Source organism: Neomonachus schauinslandi, chromosome 14 (assembly GCF_002201575.2).
Source record: "Neomonachus schauinslandi chromosome 14, ASM220157v2, whole genome shotgun sequence".
Lineage (NCBI taxonomy): Eukaryota > Metazoa > Chordata > Mammalia > Carnivora > Phocidae > Neomonachus > Neomonachus schauinslandi.
In genome coordinates, this window is record NC_058416.1 from 81,281,871 (window position 1) to 81,293,289 (window position 11,419).

Consider the following 11,419-nt stretch of genomic DNA (forward strand, 5'->3'; position numbering starts at 1 on the left):
TGTCCTTTTTATGTTGCTAAGGGGTGGGGTGAGAATTAAGTACTCGTTTCGTATATTTGTGTGCCAATTAATGCCTAATAAATACCATGTGCTTAAAAAGTACAAGGGACTTGAATACCCTTTTTTTTTTTTTTTTTTTACCCTATTCTTTCTACTGACTGAATAGAGGGGAAATTAGGTAGAGGACATGGGAAAAAGTTGTCTTGCAGGTGCAGTTTTTACCCCATCTTCTTTCTCCAGCTGGTCTCAGGGAGTATTTGGAATCCCGTACTTGAGTGTGATGGAGCTGAATATATTTATCTCTTGGCTTATATCCCTGGGATGGAATTATTTGCTTTCATTGAATTTGTGTCGGCGTTGGAAGAAAAGAGAACATCAGGAATCTCAACTGACCAAAAAATATCGGTCATACTCTCTAACACCTAGTACTTGATTTTCTGAAGGATCTCTTTCTTTGAATTAATTGCTGGAATCAAGTTTTTGGAGGTCCTAATGCAAGCAACCTTAGGGACCTTCGATGGCTATTTATTTAAAACACCCAAATTTAAGATGTGTGAGTTTGTCCTGTATAATACATATAGGGCAGAGCAGAGCAGCAGATTTGTGAGTAAATTCATGTTGCAGTTTTTCAAAATTGTTGTAATTTCGATGCCTGTACCTTTCAAATGATCAAGAACCATCAGATATATCACATGCCCTTGAAACAGGAACAACTAGATTGTTGATTACAAATTATTCATTTAATCAGATCCCTCTGGAACTTTTCCTAGGCAAAGAACTCCCAAGACATGTGAATTAATTATAAAGAAATGACAACTCAGTTTCTTGTAGGTACAGTGGAGAAACTAGTCAATGTATTCTCGTCCCCGCAGAGAATGAATTAAAGTTTCACTGAATAAATTTTGACTCTACCCTAAATAGGTATTTATTCTGATGGGTTAAAAATAAAAAAAGGTTGCATTTGAAAAAATTACCTTCCAAAACTCATTTAGCAACTATACAAGGTCGTCAGTCTTATTTTTTCACAAGAACATCACAAGAATACTGAATTAACACCCCTCCAGCGCAGCGCTCAAACAGTTGCTGCCGATGGAAAATCACTCAAAACGTGCTCACAGCAAGTTTCATAGAAGGGACATCTCGTTCCATAACAGATGCAAGTTAACTTCTTTGGGTTCCAAACAATGGTTACAAAGTATCTCTCCACTGAATTGGTAGGCTTAAGGATGTCACATGCAAATATTTGTGTAGTTTTATTATTGTTCCGATGTCAAGAGACATGGTGTAAGTTGCCATGTTCCTGTAGTGGATGCTTCTTCTGGACTGGACATGTGGAAATGCTGAGGACACAGTAGTGAACAAGGTGATAGAGGTTGTATTCTTCTGGAGTGTATGGTTTAGAGACACAGCCCTTATGTAATCTGCATGATCAGATTGCAGATGGATTGCAAAGGCAAGACGTATGAAGGCAGCATGCATGATGTCATAAAGGGATAAGACAAGGAGTCCCCACTTGATCTGGAGGAGGTGTCTTCTGGGCTGAGCCCTGAAGGCTAAGTAGGAATTAGCCAGATGAAAAGTTGGGAGGAAAAGCATTTCAGGCAGAGGGAACAGCTTGGGCAAAGATCCTGAGGCAGAAATGGTGATGAAAGAATGAGCTGTAGGGTTCATGGATGGGTGGTAATGACCTACTCTGCATTCATTCATTTATTCAACAAGCATGTGTTAAGGTCCCACCCTGTGTGGTAGACACCCTGACTTGTTGAGCACCTACTAATTGTGTTAGGCTCTTTTCCAGTTAGTTCCCATGACTGCAAAGGACTGGATCTGTGAGCTGGTAGGCTTCTTTGTATTTGAGAGAGGAGTGTTAAAGTCCCCTCCTGGCTTCCTGGTCCAACATTGAACACTTAAGTATGGGACTCAAAGTCATGGGATCACTAGAAGGATCACTGGAACTTTGAGAGACTCAGATCATTGGTATTCTTGAGCTCAGAGAGGTTAGGATCACCACCCTCAACATCACACAGCTGGTGTGCGGCAGAGCTCAGCATAAACCTCAGTCTGCCCAAGCCTTAGCTTCCTTGTTCATTAAAAGGAGATAGGGTACCTGCTTTAAAGGACTATTGTCCCTTGAAGTTTAAGTGAATAATATCTGTAGAAATGTACCATAAAGTACCTACCACAGTACATGTTCCATAAATGCCTGAAAAGACAGACTTATCAATGAAACACAAGCCTAACTTGTATGCATTGGCTTAGCAAATGTATAGTTAAGTAATCATGATACCTATTGCTAATGAGAAAATAAATCCCAGAAACTGCTGGCCGGAATGAAAATAGATAAACTTTTTAAGAGGAGAATTTGGCAAAAGATATCAGAAGCCTTAAAATCGTACTAATCGGTTCATTTGGTAATTGCACTTGGAGGAATTGGTCCTAAGGAAATAATCAGGGATGTGCATCATACTAATTTTCTGGGAAGTTAATCATGATTTTTAAAATCATACAAAACTGGGGACAGACTTATTATCCACTAATATGGTGCTGGTTAAATAAATTAGTGTACACCCATGCAATGGAAGACCACACGGCTTACTAAAAAATACATTTGTGAAGACAATTGGAAAAGGATATTTAAGATACATTGTAACTAAAAGAAGCTGATTACAAGTAATGCGCATGGCAGCTTCTCAGTCTTATTAAATGCAACTGTGTTCATTCGGCTTGCAGGGAAAAAAAAACACTTAGTTTGTAGAACAAAATAATAAGGGTGGCAGGACTATGAGTGTTCACATGTTCTTTGTGTTTTGGGGTATTTCTCAATTTTTTTTTTTTGTGATGACGATGAGTTATCTTTATAATGAGGAATAGAATTGGTAAAATAAAATCTAGTGTATTCCTTGGCCATGGTCAAATCGAGTTTGTGAGGAAGGTGGGGCCGCCTGGGTCGACTTTGAGGACGAAGGGATGCAGATCCAATAAGGAGCACCATTGGCCCCGGGGAAGTGACAGAGCTGGGTACTGTACTAGTCAGCTGACCGCTAATCGTGGAACATTCTACCTCAGAAACAAGGAGACACCCAGCTGCTTCTCTGTTTCCACTTTCTGGGATTGCCCCTTGCTGACTTGCTCCTCTTGGTGGGTTGGGCTATTGTCCTGGGGTGGACTCTGATTCTCTTGTTAACAAATCTAACACACAGGCAGGTACGTGCACGTGCACATAGACCCACAAACACTCGTACATACACACACACAAACACACAGATACACACAGACACAATGTACACAAAAATAAACACACAGAGTCACATACACCCACGTGCAAACACACACATACAACACACACGCACACACACATAACTTGTTGGCTCAGGTGCTTTTAAGAATCTCACCTTTGTTCTCTACCTGACCTGGCTTATAAAATTCACTTTCCAACTCACTGCTTCCGTGACCTTGGGCAAGTCACTTAACCTCTTTTACCCTCTATGTGATGAGGATAATGACCTACTCTGCATTCATTCATTTATTGGATATGGGATGAGGATAATAAGAGTATTCCCCCGGGGGGGGTTGTTCTAGTGGACATGCAGTGAGAGAGTGAGTATGAAGTTCTGAACACCGTGCCTGGTCTAGGGCAATAACGGTTGGCTGATAAGAAGATGAATCAGTATCAATTATTATTGCTAGTCCTCCGTCCCCTTTTCCCCCTCTTCCCCCTGCCCCTCCTTTGCTGGTTGGGAAATTGGCCCCTGTGATCGCTATTATTTTTATAATAGACCTCAGCTCAGCCAGGGTTAGGAAAACATCCCCATCATCGTCATCACCATCATCATCACTTTGAACAATAATTAAAACACAGCTGTTCCACGCAGGCACCATCTCAAGGATGATTTCAATAGCTGGCATCGTAAGTGACTACCAACCCTGGATCCTCTGTGGCAACCAAGAGGGACCAGAAATTTCTACATCCCCAAAAGGCTGACAACCCAGCACCATCTCTTTTCTGACCTCAGAATGCCTTCTTCAACCTCTTAAAAAAAGCAGTCATGCATGTGAATCCTGCCAAATATATGAATTTAAGAACACCTGCTCCCTGTGCCTAGAGAGGCGAGTGCTGGGGGCTGGGAGTGGCCCGGAGAGCAGGGGGAGGCTCTTCCGGGCTGAGCTTTAATGTTTGGCTGACGTCCCCTACTTTTGCTATTAGGAGCAGAAGAAGTAATAAAGAACAGCTTCATCTCCCGACCATACACAGTTTGCTGGTCCCCACAGCAAGCAGCATACCTATACAGCCCCTTTATCGGGAGGTAGGAACCTGTCTTATTCCTGCTTTATAGATGAGGAAGCACCCAAGCAGAGAGTGTCCGTGACATGTCCAAGGTCACTGTGCTTATGAGTGGCTTGGCCACCATCGCGTGCTGCTGACTCCTGAATGTGAGGGAGTCTCTGCCCTTCGCCGGGGGCCCGGAGAAGAGAGGGAGGGACAGGGAGGCTGGAGTGTGCCAGGGCAACATTCTGAGCCTTCAACCTCAGGGAACATAGGGGAGGTTGTGCAGTTTTGCAGCTGGAAGCAGGGCAAGGCCTGTGGGCTCCCTGGTCTCGGATGCCCCACTAACCCCTGGTGTGTGAGCTACTTATTCACTTCCTGAGGCTCTGTCTCCATGTCTGAGAAATGGGGGTGATAAGATCAGCCTCGCAGGCGTGGGACAGGGATCACACAGGAGCCCTTATGGAATGCGCTCCGCAGGGCATCTGGCCCCTCTGCACATTTAATAAACAGAGGCCTAAAGACAGATCTCAGCTCAGCCCTGACATCCACCAGGAAGGCTTTGCTGTACCCCAGATGAGTCAGGAGAGCCTTCCCCTTTTCCGAACATTCACCGCCGTTCACTCTTCTTACTTGCGTAATCTCGTATCTTCTCTCCTGGGGTTGGGAGGGCTTCGTGAGCGCTGGAACGTTCCAGTCTTACCTGCTTGTATTTTCATTCCGAAGGTGTTCCCCAACTATGTCGTGAATGAATTCGTAAGTGGCTCAAGACAAGTGCTCCTCAGAGAGCAGGGCTCGGCGAGAAGTCAAGGACTCTGTGGCAGGTGACTTACGCCTTGTTTGCATCCTCTTTGGCCACCTCAGATTTGAGGCGTAAAGGGGGACAGTGTAGTGCACGCTGACAGCACCCGACCTCAAGCATCCAGCCACGGTCTGGAGCCCCAATGAGGGCTCCCAAACGGTCCACCACAAAGCCCCTGCGGCCTGTGTCAATCACCTGTTTAGTGTTGTGCACGCGCAAAACAGTGGCTGGGTGGTTTCATTGTTGAATGGACCTGGCGGTTCTGGGCCAAGTTCAGCTGGGCTCGGCTGGGCTCCGGTGTCTGCGATTGGCTGAGGATGGGCTGGGGGCGGGTGGATCTAGGAGGCCTTTGGATGGGATGACCTCATTCTGCCCTGCGTGACTTCTCATCCTCCACGGGGTCCTGTATCACTCTGATGTTTAGACCAGGCTGCGTATGGTGTGTAGGTAAGTCATAGACAAGCCTTTTCTTAAGTTTTCTCTGCCCGGCTTCCAGCTGAGCAAGTAAGAGATATGGAGATATATAGTAAGAGATTTACTGCAGGGGATTGGCTCGTGTGCTTGCGGGGGCCAGTAGGTGAGTCTGAAATCCATAGGGCAGACTATTAGGAAGAGCAGTGCCTTGGTCTGCTTGGCCGTGGGAACAAAACACCATAGACGGGACAGCTAACCAACCGAAATTGATTTCTCCACAGTTCCGGTAGCTGGAAGTCCAAGATCAAGGTGCCCTCAGGGTTGGTTTCTGAGCAGGGCTCTCTTTCTGGCTTGTAGATGGCTACCTTCTTGCCGTGTCCTCACCTGGCCTGTCCTCTGTGCGCATGGAGGGAGGGAAAGACAGGGAGACTGAGCTCTGGTGTCTCTGTCTTAGAAAGACACCAGTCCTACAGGACTAGGCCCAGGAGTCAGGCCCGGGCACTCACAGCACCTGCTTAGACCCACCAAAACCACACACCATGAGGGAGAGAGAAACCCCACCGAAACATTGGGGTGCCTTCTTCAAAAAAAAGGAGAAATGGATGCAAGGAGGTCGAAAAATATTCAATAGCCATCACACGAGGAATCCAGAACAAATACAGTTTTGTGCAGGTGTTCACCCCACCTCTGCCACTAAATAGTCCCACAGCCTCGAACAAGCCCCTGCCCCCTTCCCTTCCTGTCTCACTGCTCTCTCTCACCCAAACAGACCCCTGCTCCCAAATCCTTGTTTCAGGGCCTGCATTGAGGAAATCCTGAAGTAAGAGAGTAGAACTGCTAATCCAACGGCTCCCCACCCCCTTAGACCAGAGAGTAAGAGTGCTTGACCCAAGAAAGGCTCATTGTTTCTGTCTCTGTCTTTCCCAGAGAAGGAATCTTTTTATTTTATTTTATTATTTATTTTTTAAACATGGGGCTTGAACTCTCAACCCTGAGATCAAGACCAGGGCTGAGATCAAGAGTCAGACACTTAACTGACTGAGTCACCCAGGTGCCCCACCAGAGAGAGAATCTTGAGCAGAGAAATGAACAGACTGACACTGCTAGTGCTCACTCACCCTGGGCCCTAACTAAACTCTCTTTTGGTTCCTTCCACCTGCATCCCCAAGGATTGTTCCTTTCTTATAATTGTGGTTCTCCAATCTTCCCTTCACTTCTGTGAGTTCCCTTTCAAAGCTGTCACCCACAGTTGTATAGGTTGAGCATGACACAACCCTCAGAGCATAGCCTTCACAATGACAGTCTACCTGAATGGTGCCTCTCGGAATTGCGGCAGTGCGCAGCCTGCCCAACTGTTCATGGCAGCTCTGTACTGCTAATATTCTCAATAATTCTGTTCTTTAACATTGTGCCATAGCTGATAAAAATCTTGATATGGAAATCACTTAGAGATGTTCTGCTCCAGCCCTCTGCCTTCAGATAAGTCAATGTCTAAACCATGGGCATGAGATAGTTGCAGTATAGTTGAATCCTACTGAAACACAATTCAGGTATTCTTCAGGTTGAACTTTGTGCCTAAAACAAAAATCCAGAGGAGAAAAAAAGTCAGCTATCACAAGGGAAGCTTGGGGCCGAAGAGCTGACTTGGCTTTCTCAATACCAATTGTATACAGGGGGTGAAGCTTATTTTCCTGTTATGTTTATATGCTTGAAGTAACTCAACCAGCTGGAAGCCCAGCCACTCTCTCTGCTACCTGCCTCTTTTCCCTAGAGAAAAATTCAGTGGAAGGGAAAGGAGAAAGAAAGAAGAGAGAGAGTGAGAGGTCAGGAAAACTTTTACGTTGCTCTAATTTCTGAAACATAAAAGCTATTCTTTTAGAGTAAATCCATTTTTTCCCTGTGGCATTAAGGACAGAGAAATTCCTATGAAAATAATTTGTCAAGTCCCGACTGATCAAAGATACATATGAAAGGACCCCACTTTTTTTCTTCCCAAAGCAAAAACCAGCCCCCATCGCAGTTCAGAATGAATTGGCAATTCATTTACTGACTGTCAGATAAAGTAGCACGATCCCCATCACATCTTTAACTGGGACGGGACCAGAAGGAAGCAATTCTATGCCCACCGAATGTACAAGCTGGGGGTATGTTAGTGATTAAGGGTTCCTGGCCTGGGGGAGGCAGAGAGATATGACTCAGATTCACAAATGCACCATAAATCTCCCTCTTTTATTCAAAATGTGTGTTTTATAGTTGTTTCCTGGCCAATTGCTGCCTTGAATAAATATATAACATATCTGGACTTAGCGTTCAGGCCTAGAGCTGGGGTTTGTCTTGAGGGCCAAGTATTCTTGATATTTTCAAGAGCTAACAAAAAGCAAATAATGAAGCTCTCCTTTCCTCCTGACTCACCAGCCGCATTCTACATGGAAAATAAAAGTCGAGGTTGGTGCTAACCGGGCCCACAGAGAGCAAGCAACGCCTGGTCTGTTGAGCTCATGTCTCAGATTCTTCAGGCTGCTGGTCCACCTTCTTACCTGGCGCCCTCAACCAGGCACCCACCCATGAAGTTGCAACCTCTGATGGTCATTGACTGCATTTGCTTAGATCCACGAATTCACACACTGGCTAAAGAACTTGGCTTAAAGGATCAAGAGTTTACAAACAAAACAAAACAAAAAAGAACGTGGGCGATTTCTGTTTGTTCCTTAATCACCAGGTCCCCAACTTGCATCCCATTGCATCGAGGCTGCCACCTGCAGAGGTGGGAAAGCCAGAAGACCAATGACCTTATCCACTCTTTCCCTCCTCTTGCCATCAACCTCAGTTGAGCTTAGACCCAGCTCCAAAGAGCTTCCACAGTCCTGTGGATTGAGGGCTGATTGTGTGCTGAGCCTTCTACATGATGATCAGGAACAGGCGCCAGACTTGCTTTTGAGCTTTTTAGAAGTTACGAGATTTCTGATACAGTCCTATGAGGTGTGCGGGGACTGTTCTTATCCCCAGTTTACAGGTGAGCAAATGGAGGCTCAGAGAGGTGGTCACTCATCCAAGGCTTCATTGCTGAAATAGACAAACACTTCCACTTTCTCCATTCACGATGCAAGGTGCTCGCCAAGTGCCCAACTACAAAGCCCAAATGGCAAGGTCCCTGCCTTCAAACGCATCTCAGGCCAGTGTGACATTAAATGTCTCGTGTCTGGATTCCTGAGAGTTAGCTCAGGGCCTGGCAGGAAGTGGGTGCTCAGAGACTTTCGGCCAAATTCCCCAACTCCCCACAGGCTGGCTGATCTAAGTTGGAGAGAATGTTAATCTTGATATATATGCAGAGGCCAATGAATACTCTCTTATTTCTCAGAGAAAGTTGCACATAAGAACACTCGGGGGTCAGAGAAGATATTTGGGGGAAGGAAGGGCTTCTTTTACCGTCTTCGTGTTACAATATCAAGTCAGGAGCCTGGTGCTGAGTGAGGCTCCAAGGACGAGAATGAAAGTGTAGGGGGGGACTCTACCTGGCAGAGCTGCTTCGGGCTGCCCAGGATGGAGCCCCTCCTCTGTCTCTTCTCCACCAAGCTGAATCTGGTGAACTTCGTCAGCATCCTGCGCTCTGGTTTCTTTACTTGTAAGATACTGATAAATGGATTGTTTGTGAATTAAACCGGTGAAGGAGAAGGAAGGATCTATTTGTACAGCACCAAACGTAAAAGCACTCGGAAAACAGCGCTGATTAAGCTTGCCTGGTTCCATAAAGAATCTTGGGCTGCAACATACATGCAATTCACAGATGACAATTAATAAGGTGATAAAGCCAAGCGTCATGAGCACAGATCAATGGACTCTCTTTGGTCCCATGTGGCAGACTGTATTTTTCCCAAAGTGGCCATAGCAACAATTTTATCCCTCATTGTCTTCTAGAACCGTGATGCTTTTCCCATCAAGAGATGGAGTCTGATTTTCCTCTTGGTTATGAGCTGGATGTGGCGGCTTACTTCTGGCAAATAGACTGTGGCGGGGTTGATGCTCCCTAGCACAAAGATCAGGTCAAGGGTGGGGGAAACGGAGTGACCTCTTCAGTGGGAAAACCTTCCAAGGCGAGGTCATGGACAGTGAGACCATTTCTGCCTTACTTGCCCCTGCAATGGGACACTCGCTCTTGAGCCCCAGTCGCCATGCTGTGAAGATACTTAAACTAGCCCACCGGGGGAGCCCACAAGGAGAGGTCCACGTCCAGGAGAGGTCCAGGAGGGAAGCTGAAGCCTCCAGCCTGCTAGCACGAGCACGCAGAGCCTGCAGCTCATTGTGCTCCTGGCTCCCACCCTGCGCTGTCTGAATCACCGACCCACAGAATCCAGGAGCATCGGAAAGCATCGTCTTAGCACCACTACATTTTCGGGTATTTTGCTTCTCATCTTTCAGAGCTGGAACATCCTGTGTAGTTAATAGAAATGTATTTGGCTCTGAACTTCTTAGCTGCCAAAACAAGGAAAGAATTATAGTTGGTTACAATAGTCTGAGAGTTTGCACAAGACAAACCAGTCGAGATGTTTGCTAAAAACCAGGAGAGAGTTTTCCTTTGGGTTCTTGTAAAGACGATGTAGTGCTACATGACTTTTGGTGATGTTCTTGAGGATACCATCATGTTAAGCCCGACAACGGATATTATAGGACTGTTTCTCCTGGATTCTCTTGATGGACTACAAAATCCCAAATCACAATCTGGCAAAATCAAGTGGTCCAGAGGCCAAACCAAGGTCTCTGCAGGTCTGGCTTAATCGAAGGGGCTATTTTCTAGATGTCAATAAGCAATTGAGGCCGTGTCTTTATCACCAGGACCCAGAGCAAACCCTGGCACAGAGACGATGCTTCAAAAGTATTTGTTAAATGAATACAGAATAAATGGCTATACAGTAATTCAGACAATCCTTCATCAACATGACTTCTCATAACAGAAGTGTGCAAGGAATACCCTGGTTAAAGCACTAAGGAGTCATCTGTGGAATCGAGAGAAATCTAGGTTCAAATCCCATGGATGTCTCTGATTGGCTGTGTGACCGTAGGAGAGTTTCTCAATGTCTCTGGCTCTGATTTCCTTGCCTCTGGGACAGGGAGGAGACTAGCACTCATTTCCCAGTGTAGTAAGGACCATGGTGGGTTTTTAAAGGATCCTGGGGGCAGAGCTGAGGTCTGAGGGCAAACATGCTATCCTTGTCCCTGTGTGTCTGGATTCAGACTTGGGGAACTACAGACCTTTCTCTTTTGCTCACTCTCTCCTTCCTACGTTTCACACTCCCCCAGCCACTTGAGAACAACAAGCTTTGGTTTCAAGTGGTTCCCCTGGGAATGGGGCCCCAGGTAGGGAGCCAGGGCGGGACCATCTCCCCAGCACTCAGAGCTGATCTAAAAACAGGCGTGGGGGCAGGGGTGACCTCCTCACTCTGCTCTTTGGGAAAGCAGGCAGCCAGGGCGCCCGGTCCTAAATGCCTCCCTGTCTCCCCTCCCCCCACACCCCCATGTCAGGCTTCTCCTCTCGAGGAGGGAACTGTAAGTACTTTAGACAACAGGATGATAGCGTCAAAGAGATGGATGGGACAGGCAGCTTATCTCGCTTAAAGAGACATGACCGGCTGGGCCTGTGGCTCCCCCACCCCTCCTCTTCCTTCCCAGCCTGTGGATTTAATTTTCTTTCGGACACATACACCCAAGCACAGATGCACACAGACCTGGGAAGCTTCTTTCTGTTTCTCTCGGCCGCTTACCTTGTCTTCCTTCCTCTTGTTCACTGTGCTCATTGCCTATAAAACTCAGGTTGCAACCAGGATACAGATTGTGTCCCCTTAAGGAGACTGATTCTGGAAATTTCAGCTGGGGGGAGGCAGGATGGGGGAAGTATCCTCCCCTCCCCTCAGCAGAATGAACTTTAAAACAAAAAAAAGGAAAGA